This window comes from Rattus norvegicus, chromosome 15 (assembly GCF_036323735.1).
Source record: "Rattus norvegicus strain BN/NHsdMcwi chromosome 15, GRCr8, whole genome shotgun sequence".
Lineage (NCBI taxonomy): Eukaryota > Metazoa > Chordata > Mammalia > Rodentia > Muridae > Rattus > Rattus norvegicus.
In genome coordinates, this window is record NC_086033.1 from 80,881,338 (window position 1) to 80,897,751 (window position 16,414).

The following is a 16,414-nucleotide window of genomic DNA, read 5'->3' on the forward strand; positions in this document are numbered from 1 at the left end:
TATATCGCTCCTGAGAGACACAGCCAGAATATAGCAAATAGGGGGCGAATGCCAGCAGCAAACCACTGAACTGAGAACGGGACCCCTGTTGAAGGAATCAGAGAAAGAACTCGAAGAGCTTGAAGGAGCTCGATACCCCTCATGAACAACAATGCCAAGCAACCAGAGCTTCCAGGGACTAAGCCACTACCTAAAGACTATACATGGACTGACCCTGGACTCTGACCTCATAGGTAGCAATGAATATTCTAGTAAGATCACCAGTGGAAGGGGAAGCCCTTGGTCCTGCTAAGACTGAACTCCCAGTGAACGTGATTGTTGGGGGGAGGGCAGTAATGGGGGGAGGGTGGGGAGGGGTACACCCATAAAGAAGGGGAGGGGGAGGGATTAGGGGGATGTTTGCCTGGAAACCGGGAAAGGGAATAACACTCGAAATGTAAATAAGAAACACTCAAGTTAATAAAAAAAAAAAGAAAAAAAAAAGAGTCTTCTGTAGGATTAAGGGATCTCTCTGCCTGCTGCTCACTTAAATATAGTCACCTTAAGCACAGGATGAAAGGATGGACTACTTGGTAGCCAATGAAAAGATCTGCCACTTGTAATAATGACACACTTTAGGCAATTATCCAAAGAAAATCCTTTCACTAGAATAAAAAGAAAAGCAAGGGTATAAGAAGTTTATTTCAAGCCCTGTGCATATTTAATTGCACGGCTAAATCATTAAGCAAAGTGTAGCGATTGTGTATTGCCAGCTTCGAATAAATCAATGACAGTAGTAATTAGAGATGGTGTGGATCGTTCATTTTCTTTGTGGATTGTTCATAGTTGTAATTCAATAGAGGAAAAATAAGAAACAACAATAATAATAACTTTTTATTAGTCATGCTAACGTGGCAAACCAGTGGCACGGATAATTGAAAACCATGGATTATGTGCAGAATGATGATCCGTTTAGACTCCTGGATGCGCCACAGAACATTTTGCATTTCCAAAGCGTAGCATCACCTCTTCATTTGAGGAAGTCATCACTGAGCATCACGGGTGGAATTTCTTGCAAGGCCAGAGAATTATCCACACTTAAAATACAAGAAAAATGTAAAAGATCAACTATAAAGGTAGAAGGAATATGATTAGCAAGGCTTTGATAAGAAAAGCCCATGAGTGCAGTGTGGGAATGATGACAGAGAATCTTCCAGAGGCATCAATTTAGAAAAGCATACGTTATTCATCATGGCAATATATTGGGGTATATATTTTTTTATTAACTTGAGTATTTCTTATATACATTTCGAGTGTTATTCCCTTTCCCGGTTTCCGGGCAAACATCCCCCTCCCCCCTCCCCTTCTTTATGTGGGTTCCCCTCCCCATCCTCCTCCCCTTGCCGCCCTCCCCCCAACAATCTAGTTCACTGGGGGTTCAGTCTTAGCAGGACCTAGGGCTTCCCCTTCCACTGGTGCTCTTACTAGGATATTCATTGCTACCTATGAGGTCAGAGTCCAGGGTCAGTCCATGTTTAGTCTTTAGGTAGTGGCTTAGTCCCTGGAAGCTCTGGTTGCTTGGCATTGTTGTACATATGGGGTCTCGAGCCCCTTCAAGCTCTTCCAGTTCTTTCTCTGATTCCTTCAACAGGGTATATTTTTTTAAAATGTGTGTTGCTATAAAGTCATGAAGAAAAGTGTAATTCCTTTTTTTTTTACAATTTCATAAATGTATAAAATGTATTATGGGACTTTAATCCCCATTGCCTGTAATATCCGCAATGCTGACTTCTTTCTTTCAACTAGTCTCCCTTTATTCTTGTGTGTGTGTGTGTGTGTGTGTGTGTGTGTGTGTGTGAGTGAGAGAGAGAGAGAGAGAGAGAGAGAGAGAGAGAAAGAGAGAGAGAGAGTGTCATTGTGCTTAATGAGGATTGTTTCCATTAGCATTGATACAGGATTATTCACTAAAGCAGGACCATCTACAAGTTTCTGCGCTAAAGAAGGAAAGCCCTCCTTGGTAAACCATAGTTTGCAAACGTTAATCAGTGCCCCCATGGGCACCTCCCTCATTCTTGATGTAATATGGAAGGACCCAGTCTTGTGCAGATAGCAAAAAAATCTCTTTGTGCTCCTGGTTCCAGTGATGATGCCATGCCCAAAAGATTAAAATTTATACCACTCCTTTCTTCCAACACTTACAATCTAGCCGCTACTTTGTCCATTACATTTCTTGGAAAACCCCACCTCAGACTGAGTACTCACCAATCATGTATTCTCAGCATTGACCCAACATGAGTTTCTGCATCATCAATGGAGAGGGCGTTCCTTCAACATGTCCCTAGTCATATTTCAAGACAGTACAGACTTATTTAACATCGACTTCCTGCTTTCTATCCACGATAATTCATTTCATGTCCTTTTTCAAAGACCTTTGACTGCAAAATGGTGATAGTAGTTCTCAAAGTCCACTTGTGCGGGACAATGAACCGTTCCAGAAAACTTGGAGAGGTTGAGTGAGTTCAGAGTCTCAGGCACCCAGCACATATCTGAGACATTAGGTGGCTCCCTGCTCCCTACCAGATTCCTGGCCTGAAACATGTGCCATGCTTCCCATATACGAAACGAGAGGTATCTAGAAGCCTGAAGGTTTAGCCAGTAAACTTTCCTTCCTAGACACTCCTCCCTGCAAAAAGTATTTAACCTCTGATCTATCCTGAGGAGGTGGTTTGCACCCATTTTGCATGATGAACAATCAATAAACAGTTTGGAAGCAAGGATGTCTCACCAATCAAAAATTGCCCTGGGGAGCATGGAGATGGCCTTCACCTATAGAGCCACAGCTAACTCTCCTGAAGAAAAAGGCTACTCTGTGCTCCCAGACAATCGCCACTAAGTAAAGACAATAGCAAATGAGCTAAGCCAGAGTTCTCTGTTCCCCTGGCCCTGGATTTTATGTCCTCCTCAGGCCTGGGGCCCCCAACTCTATTCCCAACTCCCTATGGCCCAGTAGCCCTGGGATGTCCAGGAGTTTTGGAGCCCCCAGTCCCGGGCATTTCACTGCAGATTTGTAGATCCCAGACCCCTGCCCCCTTTTTTGACTTTATGTGTTTCCAGCAGTGACTGGATGTCCAGGAGCTTGGGAACCACAGCTTTGGCCTCTCACCTCCTAGGTTGCATTTTCCTAAACCCCGAGCAGTGAGTGTATTAGCGCTTAATTAGAGCACAGCACCCTAAACGGAACTGGGTAAACACAGTCTAGTGCTTTGGAGCTCAGCATCCATACCGCAGGGCGAAATACAAACGCTTACACTTGAGTTTGCATTGTAGTCTACACCTCCATTGCTTGGCGTCTATTGCTGTTGCTATTATTAGTCTGTGGTAGGTAGAGCACTAGTTTACTAACTTAACTGGTATAGTCTATGTTGGCTTATTCAGTCCAAAAAACCCGGAAGTGTCTTTACAGCTATTTAATAATTTAATAAAAATAAACATGAAATTATAAATTATATTGCTTTCATAGCTCTTTCGGCTAAATAGAATTTATCGTTATTATTCTTTGAACAGTATCTTTAAATAAATGCAAAGTATTGGTTCCGGCTCGGGCCCACCATGCTACCATGGTCTGGTTCCAATATATGAAAGTGGGATATATTTTTTCTATCCTATTCCTGTTGGTTTTTCCTTTTCACCACATTGTTGCAAAAACAAAACAAACAAAAATGAACAACAACAACAACAACAACAAAAGAAACTTGCAGGACATTTTGTTTCTTCTACAAGAAGATACATTATATACTTTAGTCACTCAGACACTTTGGAGTGTAACCGTTAAAGTTATAAAATTTGCCCTATTGTCCTCGATTATCCTAACCGGGGGGCACATCAACACAGTAGACACAGTAACTGAAGTATTAACTCTACAGCTCGTGTGTTTGGAGCTCATGCTTCTCCTTGGCACAGCTTCAGAGTGCTGAGGTTATAGACATGCTACCACAGCCGCTTGAGTCTCTGCTTTGTACAGTCTTGAGGCCAAAATAGAAATTTAAGAAGAAAGCCTACAGAAGGGACTTTCTAATAAACATCCATAGAGATCACAGAACACAATCATGGGAAATACAAGAAAAATTCAAAGGAGATGGACAACCTCGTAAAAGTGAGTGAAAAACACAGACTTTAAGTAGGAACACTTCCCACAGAAGCACATATTCAAGAAGAAAGGCCTTTTTAAAGTGTCCCTTGGCTCCAACGCTCGTATTTGCCTGAAGGCAGCTCGAGGGGGTCAAATATCTTCTGATTTCTGTAAATCTATCTCTCCAACCATTTACAAAAGAATTTTAAGAAAAAGGATTAGGAAGAAAGTTACTTTGAACTGATATAAAGTGAATCAGGGCAAGCATACAGTTTTTGTTGTTGTTGCTGTTGTTGTTGTTTTAGTTGTGCATGTTTCATGTCCCTAGTTTACAGAAAAACATAAAAGTTGTATCCTGCACAGTAAACTTCATCTGACGAAATGCAATATATGAAATAAAGTATTTGTGCTTGCCAGGGTATGGCTAGAAGGCTGTTAACAAGTGACTACTTTCAAAGGTCTACAAAGGATAGTAATACATTTCAAAGAGTGTGAGATGACCAAAGTTGGCTATAAAAGGTTTCATCCAAAGAAGTTAAGCTTGATTCCCATATAGGTAACTGACTCAAGCCTGACCATTCTTCATTGCTGTGTGATTTTAGAATGCTTGCAGATGTAAGATATCAGATGTGTTTACAACCCAATCCTTGAATGCCAAGTGGGGGAAGTTTAAACCTCTTGTTCAGTATGCAGCCACATAATTCTAATAAATACCTACAGTTCTGTTCTTCATATATATATATATGTATATATATATGTATGTATACACACAGACACACATATATGTATACATGCACACACACACACACACACACACACACATATATATATATATATATATATATATATATATATATATATATATATATCTCCCAATTAATGCAGAAAAGAAATTCTGTTATGGTTCGAATGAGAAGAAATGCCATAGGTCCATATGTTGAACTTGGTTTTTCATTGCTGGAATGGTTTGAGAAGGATTAGGAAGAGTGGCTTTGTTGAGGATGTGTCACATGGGTACAGTTTGAGGCTCAAAAGCTTTCAGGCATTCTCCCCTATGCTCTGCTTCCTGTTTAAGGCTTGTTGTCTCTGCTGCTGCTTTGGCCTTAGCATGCCTTTGCTTTGTGTCATGTACTCTAACCTTCTAAAACTGCAAGCCAAAGTAATTGGTTTAATTAATAAATTGCCTTGCTTGGTGTTTTTATCACAACAATAGAAAAGTAACAAATGCACGTTGCCTTTAAAAAGTCAATTTTCTCACATTTTTATCAACAGGTGTCTGTTTAACTTGATTTTGTTGCATTTCTACTCAAAATCACCCTAATAGTTATATATTTTTGTTTCACTAGCATTGAGTTCACAGCCAGGTTGGTGTATTTTTATTAAAGACATTTACCTGACCTGGATATATTTCTCTGTAAGGCATTCCACACTTGTTGTTAAACTCTGCAGCAGTAGACAAATTCAGCACTAAAATTAGAAGACATTTGTTGTTAGCAAAAAGCACCCAGCAGCAAACCACTGAACTGAGAATAGGACCCCCGTTGAAGGAATCAGAGAAAGAACTGGAAGAGCTTGAAGGGGCTCGAGACCCCATATGTACAACAATGCCAAGCAACCAGAGCTTCCAGGGACTAAGCCACTACCTAAAGACTATACATGGACTGACCCTGGACTCTGACCTCATAGGTAGCAATGAATATCCTAGTAAGAGCACCAGTGGAAGGGGATGCCCTGGGTCCTGCTAAGACTGAACCCCCAGTGAACTAGACTGTTGGGGGGAGGGCGGCAATGGGGGGAGGGTGGGGAGAGGAACACCCATAAGGAAGGGGAGGGGGAGGGGGATGTTTGCCCGGAAACCGGGAAAGGGAATAACACTCGAAATGTATATAAGAAATACTCAAGTTAATAAAAAAAAAAAAGCACTCAAATACAGAAAACAAGACATTGAAGAGAACATGAAGAAGGATCTTGAGTTATGTTACTGTGGTTGTTTGAATATGCTTGGCCTGGTGAGTGGCACTCTTCAGAGATGTTGCCTTGCTAGAGTAAGTGTGTCACGGTGCCTCTGGCTTTTAACACCCTTCTTCTAGCTGCCTAGAAGCCAGGCTTCACCTACCTACTTTTGGAACAAGAGTTGGAACTCTCAGCTCCTCTAGCCCCACATCTGCCTGGACGCTGCCATGTCCATGCTTTGATGACAATGGATAGAACCTATGATCTGTAAGCCAGCTGTAATTAAACTGTTTAAGGAGTTGCCTTGGTCATGGTGTCTGTTCATAGCAGTAAAACTCAAACTAAGACAGTTACCCAGAAAGTCCCTCTCCTCCCTGTCTTTAAAAGATTTTGAAGTCCTAGTTGCTCAATAGAAACTAAAGCAAAAGGCCAAGCCATAGTTTAATCTAGGAGTGTCTAATATGTCAATGAAGTAATGAATGCAAAAAAAAAAAACAGAAGTTTTGGGGACAATTCCTTATGCCCTCCAATGAGAATAGGATCCCTATATCTGCTACCAGAGAACATCCTGATCCAGCTCTGAGTGAAAATGATTACAGAGTATGAGCATTCTTTAAAGAATAATGTTTTTTTTTCTGACTTTTTTCTTATCTATGGAATCAAACCAAGGCAGTAAAACTCTCCAAGGACAGAAGGCTGCAGGAGGCAATCACTATTACCTTGTTAAGTGTAGATGTGAACATAGATCAGGCTACTCACATTGTACAGAACTCTCCTATATTTATAAAAAGCAAAACAAAACAAAAATGCAGCCAAGTATTTCATTAGTGTTGTAGGTAAGTTTTAGAGACTGACCATATTTGTAAACTTGAAATTCATGAATAATAATGATGAACAATTGGTGTCTATACACATATCTGTATTTATTCATTTCTAACCTCCTGACTGCTTTGAAACATTCCGCACATTGATCTTATGAGAACTGAAGACTATATATCTTAGTATGAATTATTTAATTTTGCCCTGTTTCCTGTTCTCCCAAATGCTCAGCATGACTATTTTTCTAAATTTACATAATTTCTATGTAATTTCCTGCTCTGAAATTTTCTATTATATGTTTTAAATTGTCCTTACATGTTACCTTCTGATGTAGAGAAAATTTTATTTTCATTTTCCTTCAATTCTTCCATTTCGTTACTTCTTTTGTCTTAATTTTCCATAGGGCTATTAATTTTATTCCCTAAAATATTAATACCTGACTTTGCTTTCTTTTTCATTTCTATAAGTTTTTCTGACTTTGGAATATTTAAATTTTGTACCAATAGCATTTCTGTGGTTGATTCTTTTACTGTTATATCTTTGAAGATTCAGATTATAATTTTAAAGAGTTTGCTCTTTATGCTACCTGAACAATAATTGTAATACTGTTGTTACTTTGATTTCGATTTTTTACAACAAAAGTTTTCTCTATCCTGTAACTGCATGACTCCTAGTCTTTTCAAACATAAATTCTAATTATCAATATATCAATGTTGTAGTCTGAGAATATGGCTCAGGTTGTAGAGTGCTTGCTTACCTAGCATTCAGAGCACCTAGGGATTTATCCCCAGTAACAGAAAACAGGGAGAAGTGACATGCAAGTAATCCACCACTTTATTTTCTGAGAAAGGGAGATCAGAAGTTCAGGGTTGTTTGACCTTATCCTGTCCTCTCATTGTTGAGTAACTTATGAAAACTTCACTAATTTCTTTGGATTTTTAAATTCTCTGTACACTAATGAATTTTCATTGGCAATGTCATATGCATGGGCAATGCATCCTGATTAGTCTCCTCCCAACTTCTTATCTTCCTCTCACCTCTGCCAATCTCTGTCTCCGCCCCAAAAATCTCTTTTCCATATTTATGAACTTTGTTGTTTACATGTTCAGTTTAATTAGATTTATCTGTGCGAGCATAGGTTTAGAAATGCACATTGTGACCTGGTGAGGCTACCAGTGGGCACACATACTATGCCTACCTAGATCCCTAAATCCGCTAGTTGCCAATATCAGCAGTAAATAGGATGAGCTCCTGTCCTATTCAGTAGCTGAATGTTGGTCAACTAATCATGTGTAGAGTCAGAGCTAGTAAGTAGAATTACTGAGTACATGATACTATTGCCTGTCTTGTCCTAGAAGTTGACATTTCATAACCCATCGCCTTATCTTCAGCATCTCATATTCTTCTTGTATCCTCTTTAACCCCCTAATTAATGAGGATGGTTTAATTAATTAAATTGTTGAAGGCAGCTCCGTCAACCAGCACTCATTCCCCCTATTTGTACAACTACAAATCAGTGCATTTGCCTCTGTTTATTGCAGAAATAGGTTCCCCCATCCTAAAGTAGATAGATGCCTTTGTCTGTGGGTATGAATATATTAGTTTTTTCATACTAACCAATTTAGTTAAGCAGTACTTGGGAGCCTAAGACATCCTTAGTCACAGTTCTGCTTCTTTGTTTGTTTTGCTAAATTTATAAAACCTGGCATGTTTTTCCTCTTATGGAATGGGTCTCACATCTAAATAAGTGAGAAGTTCGTTACAACCTTATCAGTTATACCATTATTGCCCTTGTGGGTACATTTTGTCTACCAGGTTGGTATTACTCTTCACAGAGTTTACAACTAGGCATGACCATTGAAACCTTTACTTCTTGATGATCTGAATGGAAATATGGAGCCCTACAGAAACTACATAGCCAGAAGGAAACATCTAATTCAGATCTGGGTTGATCTTTTTTAATATCTTATATCTAAGGCATATTGCATCTTCAAAATTAGGTTCTCTTCTATGACTCTTCACATGACTGTACAAGAAGAATGTCAGGAGCTTGTACTGTTCAGGAAACTTATGTGGCTACTTTAGACAACAACTTCTATGAAGTATCCCATACTGGAAGTGAAGCTTGGGAGTATTTTATGAATTTCTTAAGGGAATTCCAAAGGACTGTGTTAATAAACTTCTCCTGTTTATTTAGTAAATTTCTCAGTGATTAACATTTCAGATAACATTCCTCACAAGGTGAGTACAATATTAACTTGATAGAATTAGAAATCTTTTATTGGTTTTGATTTTCACTACTTTTTGTTTTATATATTGTTAGAAAATTTCACCCATATCACAAGATATTTAAATCATATTTACCTATGACTCACTCCTACTTCTCAGAGATGTCACCTCCATAAACCCTTCTCCCAAGTTTGTGACCTCTTTCTAATTTATTTATTTATATCACAATACATCAAGTCTGGGGCTTAGTGTGTGCTCTTGTATATGGTCATTCAGTTAGGTACGAGCAACCTACCAGACTCCCAGTCTCTGAAGAAAATTCATTAGCAGCCATCAACTGTAGATCTTTCCCTAGAAAATTAGGCTTGTGAGTCTTTCTGCCATCCATACTAGATAACTAGAGATAGATTACTTGATTGGAGGAGGAACTAAGTCAGACAGATAGTTCAATCCATTTTTGAGAATAATGGAAACTCAAATGCAATTTTGAACATTTTAATAAGAAATTAAACACTGACTCTCTATATAAAAGTGGTTATATATACATATAAACATATATATAAAAACATATATATAAATATATATATATGTATATGTGTATTTTAAGAAACAGATGTGTGTGTGCACATTGTATAAGGGATAGTCCACAAGTACTATCCCTTGTGTCTGTGTACAAAATATAATGAAATTAAAAATGAGACAAGATAGCTCAAAATATACCCTCAATGCACATTCAATAGTCAAATGTGAAATATTAAGAATCTGATGCAGTCAATAATTTCATCAGAGAGAAATTTGAGCTTAAGCATTAGATTTAAAAAAAACTTAAAACTTTAAAGTAGTTTTTCTTTTATTTTTACCTTTTGAAATTTTAATTTTTAATATTATATTTAATTAAATTTCTCCCTTTTCTTTCTTCCCTCTCAAACCTCCCATATATTTCTCGCTGGTATCCTTGTAATATATGGCCTCATTTTTCACTAACTTTTACTGCATGCTTATATGTATTTGTGTATGTATGTATGTATGTATGTATGTATGTATGTATATTTGTGTGTATTTTTGTGTATCTATATCTATCTATATCTATCTATGCTAAATATACTGACACTGAATATAAGCTTTGAATCCACATAGTGCTTCTTATACATATGTTTTTAGGGTTGACCATTTGGCCCTGGAATGGCATGTTCTTCCCTAGGGTGTACCACTTCTGCTCCCAGCTTTATTCAATTGCTTGCAGATCTCTGTACAGGGTTGCTAATATTTTATTCATCTACTTTGGCATGACTATTGGTGTCATTCTCATTCAGGTCATGTTTTGGGTAGTCTATGACTATGTTGGCGAGGTTTAATGGGTGTAGCTACTGGCAGTACTAGGAGACAGGCTCTCATAGTGAACTTTCTTATTCTCTGGCTTTTACAGTCTCTTTGCCCTCTCTTCCACAATGTTACCTGAGCCTTACATTCAGGAATATTTTGTATTTGTATCCATGGAGACTGGGCTTCTCAACTCTATGTTTCGATTGATTGTGACTTTGTTTTGTGCTCTATGTTGCACAGAGACATTTCCTTGATGAGCAATAAAAACTATACAAGTCTGTGGGTATAAAATATATTTATGGAGTCTTGTCAGAGGTTGCTATTTTAGTTAATTTGAGGTTTTAGATTCTTTAATAAATGTAAGATCACTAGCATGGAGCAATTAGCTATGCTTTTAGTACCAAGCATAATCTTAATAATTTTGATCAGGTCTAAAAATCCAAATTAAAAGCTATCACTTCCTACCAAGATATGCTTACCATTATCAGAGTTATGTTGCCATTTTTGACAATGATATGGTTCATAGATGTATTTGGCTCAACTTAGACAGTGAAAAAAGGGATAAAAAATGACTCGTCTTGTTTGGTTTCTGTAGAATTAATAGAACTCTAGACTGCTCACCATACAGTTTTGATATTAAGACAGTTAATGGCTGTGAGATGGCTCAGTAGATTAAGGTGGTGGCAAGCAATCCTGCTTAAGTGAATACAATTCTCAGGATTACATGGTAGGAGGAGAGATCAATTCCTACACATTGCCTTCTGATCACCAAAGGTGCACATGGCAAGTACATAATACTTCCCACTTAATAAGTACTTAAATGTGGTAAACTTCCTTGAAAAAATCAGGCTCTGTCAAAATACTAAACATATTTTATTCTGTTTATTTTCAATTATGTCTTTATTTTACTAGTACAGAGAACTGAGACTAGTCACATGGAATGAAAATTAGACATATGTAATTGTTATCTTCAAATGAGTGAAGAGTAAAGTGTTTTAAAATTTCTTTCTCTTTTTCCTCTTATTTTTGACAATGAATATACATAAAATTTACTATAACCTGAAATGTTAATGCCTTAACAAAATAATCACTGTTTATTTTTTCTGGGTAATTTTCTTTTTTAAGGTAATTGTCTTTTGGTATAGCCATTATCTCTCTGATTATCTTCATCACCTTCTGTTTTCTTTGAATAAAGTAGTCAAATTTATATTTTCTTTGTGATTTGGAAAATAGTCCTTGCAGGGGTGTGGGAACAAGCTGATTGTGGTATATCTAATTTCAAAAAAAATCATCAATATCTATAAATACTAAATCTGGCCCTTCCAGTCTGAACCAGTGCCCTGAGCAGACATTGTGTGCTGGCTGTGCACTCAGTCCCACAACACCCAAAGGAAGCCCTACTCCGAGGTGCTCTAACACGCCTAGGATAAGAGGTTCTGTGAAAAACAGACAAACAAACAAACAAACAAACAAAAAAGAGATCAGAGGAAACTTGGCTCCCAGGAGATTAGACACAATCAGTATATATCAGGATCACAGCATCATAGAATCATAGAATAACAGAGACAGCTGAACTCTGAGGACTTCTGACAAAACCAGGAATGCAGGAGATACAAGTGATCATGGCAAGGGCAGGTAACACTAGGAATAATCAGATGGGGAGAGGCAAACACAAGAACATAAGCAACGGAAATCAAGACCACGTGGCATCATCAGAACCCAGTTTCCTCATCACAGCAAGCCCTGGATTCCCCAACACACTGGAAAAGCTAGATTTTGGTTTAAAATCACAACTCATGATGATGTTAGACGTCTTTAAGAAGGACATAAATAACTCAAAGAAATACAGGACAACACAGGTAAACAGGTAGAAGCCCTTAAAGAGGAAACAAAAAAATCCCTTAAAGAATTACAGAAAAACACAATCAAACAGTCAAAGGGATTGAAAAAACCATCCAGAATCTAAAAATGGAAATAGAAACAATAAAGAAATCACAAAGGGAGACAACCTAGGAGATAGAAAACCTAGGTAAAAGCTCAGAAGTCATAGATGAAAGCATCACCAACAGAATACAAGAGATAGAAGAGAGAATAATAAGGGCAGAAAATACCATAGAGAACATTGACAAACAGTAAAAGAAAATGCAAAATGGAAAAATCCCTAATAAAAACACCCAGAAAATCCAGGACAAAATGAGAAGGTCAAACCTAAGGATAATAGGTATAGAAGAGAGGAAAGATTCACAACTTAAAGGGCCAGTAAATATCTTCAACAAAAATAAGAGAAAACTTCCCTAACTTAAAGAAAGAGATGCCTATGAAGATACAAGCCTACAGAATTCAAAATAGACTAGAACAAAAAGAAAATAGTCAAAACACCAAATGCACAAAAGAAAGAATATTAAAACCAGTAAGGAAAAAGGTCAAGTAACACATAAAAGATCTATAAGAAACCAGATTTCTCAACAGAGCCTATGACAGCTAGAAGATCCTGAGCAAATGTCATAAAGACCCTAAGAGAACACAAATGCAGCCCAGGCTAGTATGCCCAGCAAAACTCTCAATTAGAATAGATGGAAAAACCAAGATATTCCTTGACAAAACCAAATTTACATAATATCTTCATACAAATCCAGCCCTACAAAGGATAATAGATGGAAAACTCCAACACAAAGAGGGAAACTACACCCTAGGAGAAGCAAGAAAGTAATATTCTTTTAATGAACCCAAAAGAAGATAGCCACACAAACATAATTCTAAATCAAACAACAAAAATAACAGAAAGCAACAATTACTTTTCCTTAATATCTCTTAACATCAATAGATTCAATTCTCCCCCAGAAAATCATAGACTAAATGACTGAACACATAAACAGGACCAAATATTTGACTGCATAAAAGAAACACACCTCAGTGACAAAGACAGTTACTTTCTCAGAGAAAAAAGCTAGAAAACAATTGCCACACAAGTGGTCCCAGGAAACAATCTGAAATAGCTATTCTTTCTTTTTCCATCTTTATTAAATTGGGTATTTCCTATTTACATTTCTAATGTTATTCCCTTTCCCAGTTTCCAGGCCAACATCCCCCTAAGCCCTCTCCCTCTTCTTATATATGGGTGTTCCCCTCCCCGCCCTACCCCCAACAATCCCGTTCACTGGGGGTCCAGCCTTGGCAGGACCAAGGGCTTCCCCTTCCACTGGTGCCCTTACTAGGCTATTCATTGCTACCTATGAGGTCAGAGTCCAGGGTCAGTCCATGTATATATAGTCTTCGGGTAGTGGCTTAGTCCCTGGAAGCTCTGGTTGGTTGGCATTGTTGTTCATATGGGGTCTCAAGCCCCAGCTCTTTCAGTCCTTTCTCTGTTTCCTTTAACAGGAGTCCCCTTCTCAGTTAAGTGGGTTGCTGTTGGCATTCACCTGTGTATTTGCCATATTCTGGCTGTGTCTCTCAGGAGAAACCTACATCCGGTTCCTGTCAGCCTGCACTTCTTTGCTTCATCTATCTTATCTAGTTTGGTGACTGTATATGTATGGGCCACATGTGGGGCAGGCTCTGAATGGGCGTTGCTTCAGCTTCTGTTCTAAATTTTGCCTCCTTATTCCCTCCCAAGGGTATTCTTGTTCCCCTTTTAAAGAAGGAGTGAAGCATTCGCATTTTGGTCATCTTTCTTGAGTTTCATGTGTTCTGTGCATCTAGGGTAATTCGAGCATTTGGGCTAATAGCCACTTATCAATGAGTGCATACCACGTGTGTTTTTCTGTGATTGGGTTACCTCACTCAAGATGATATTTTCCAGTTCCATCCAGTTGCCTATGAATTTCATAAAGGCATTGTTTTTGATAGCTGAGTAGTATTCCATTGTATAGATGTACTACATTTTCTGTATCCACTCCTCTGTTGAAGGGCATCTAGGTTCTTTCCAGCTTCTGGCTATTATAAATAAGGCTGCTATGAACATAATGAAGTATGTGTCTTTGTTATATGTTTGAGCATCTTTTGGGTATATGCCCACAAGAGGTATAGCTGGGTCCTCAGGTAGTGCAATTTCCAATTTTCTGAGGAACCTCCAGATTGATTTCCAGAATGGTTGTACTAGTCTGCAATCCAATCAACAATGGAGGAGTGTTCCTCTTTTCCCACATCCTTGCCAGCATCTGCTGTTGTAGGAGTTTTTGATCTTAGCCATTCTGACTGGTGTGAGGTGGATTCTCAGGGTTCTTTTGATTTGCATCTCCCTTATGACTGAAGATGTTGAATATTTCTTTAGGTGTTTCTCAGCCATTCGACATTCCTCAGTTGTGAATTCTTTGTTTAGCTCTGAACCCCATTTTTACACTTGATCTTAACCAAAAGGCCGAGAAGCGAACTGAACCCCATTTTTAATAGGGTTATTTGTCTCACTGCAGTCTAACTTTGTGAGTTCTTTGTATATTTTGGATATAAGGCCTCAATCTGTTGTAGAATTGGCAAAGATCTTTTTCCAATCTGTTGGTTGCCATTTTGTCCTAACAACACTGTCCTTTGCCTTATAGAAGCTTTGCAGTTTTATGAGATCCCATTTGTTAATTCTTAATTTTAGAGCATAAGCCATTGGCGTTTTGTTCAGAAAATTTACTCCAGTGACTATGTGTTTGAGATTCTTCCCCACATTTTCTTCTATTAGTTTGGGTGTATCTGATTTGATGTGGAGGTCCTTGATCCACTTGGACTTAAGCTTTGTACAGGTTGATAAGAATAGTTTGATCTGCATTCTTCTACATGCTGACCTCCAGTTAAACCAGCACCATTTGCTAAAAATGCTATCTTTTTTCTATCGGATGGTATTGGCTCCTTTGTCAAAAATCAAGTGACCATAGGTGTGTGGGTTCATTTCTGGGTCTTCAATTCTATTCCACTGATCTATCTGCCTGTCTCTGTACCAGTCACATATAGTTTTTTTTTATTAACTTGAGTATTTCTTATTTACATTTCGAATGTTATTCCCTTTCCTGGTTTACGGGCCAACATCCCCCTAACCCCTCCCCTTCCCCTTCTTTATGTGTGTTCACCTCCCCATCCTCCCCCCCATTGCTGCCCTCCCCCCAACAATCATGTTCACTGGGGTTTCAGTGTTAGCAGGACCCAGGGCTTCCCCTTACACTGGTGATCTTACTAGGACATTCAATGCTATCTATGAGGTCAGAGTCCAGGGTCAGTCCATGTATAGTCTTTAGGTAGTGGCTTAGTCCCTGGAAGCTCTGGTTGATTGGCATTGTTGTTCATAAGGGGTATCGAGCTCCTTCAAGCTCTTCGAGTTCTTTCTCTGATTCCTTCAACAGGGGTCCCGTTCTCAGTTCAGTGGTTTGCTGCTGGCATTCGCCCCTGTATTTTCTGTATTCTGGCTGTGTCTCTCAGGAGCGATATACATCCGGCTCCTGTTGGCCTGCACTTCTTTGCTGCATTCATCTTGTCTAATTGGATGGCTGTATATGTATGGGCCACATGTGGGGCAGGCTCTGAATGGTGTTCCTTCTGTGTCTGTTTTAATCTTTGCCTCTCTATTCCCTGCCAAGGGTATTCTTGTTCCCCTTTTAAAGAAGGAGTGAAGCATTCACATTTTGATCATCTGTCTTGAGTTTCATTTGTTCTAGGCATCTAGGGTAATTCAAGCATTTGGGCTAATAGCCACTTATCAATGAGTGCATACCAGGTGTATTTTTCTGTGATTGGGTTACCTCACTCAGGATGATATTTTCCAGTTCCAACCATTTGCCTATGAATTTCATAAAGTCATTGGTTTTGATAGCTGAGTAATATTCCATTGTGTAGATGTACATTTTCTGTATCCATTCCTCTGTTGAAGGGCATCTGGGTTATTTCCAGCTTCTGGCTATTATAAATAAGGCTGCGATGAACATAGTGGAGCAGTGTCTTTTTTATCTGTTGGGGCATCTGTTGGGTATATGCCCAAGAGAGGTATAGCTGGATCCTCAGGCAGTT

General features: G+C 38.6%; 1 long non-coding RNA gene across 2 annotated transcripts in view; it reads right to left on the reverse strand.

Moving 5' to 3' along the window:
• Positions 1-859: 859 nt before the first annotated feature.
• The window catches only part of LOC134482001 (uncharacterized), a 28,857-nt gene continuing 13,302 nt past the window's right edge, over positions 860-16,414 (reverse strand). Inside the window, exons 2-3 of one of the 2 annotated variants that reach the window (XR_010057993.1) lie at positions 2,242-2,317; positions 860-1,076 (exon numbers count right to left, since the gene is read on the reverse strand). This is a non-coding gene — a long non-coding RNA (uncharacterized LOC134482001). The remainder of the gene's footprint in view (positions 1,077-2,241; positions 2,318-16,414) is intronic. The other variant, XR_010057994.1, reaches the window with a different exon arrangement.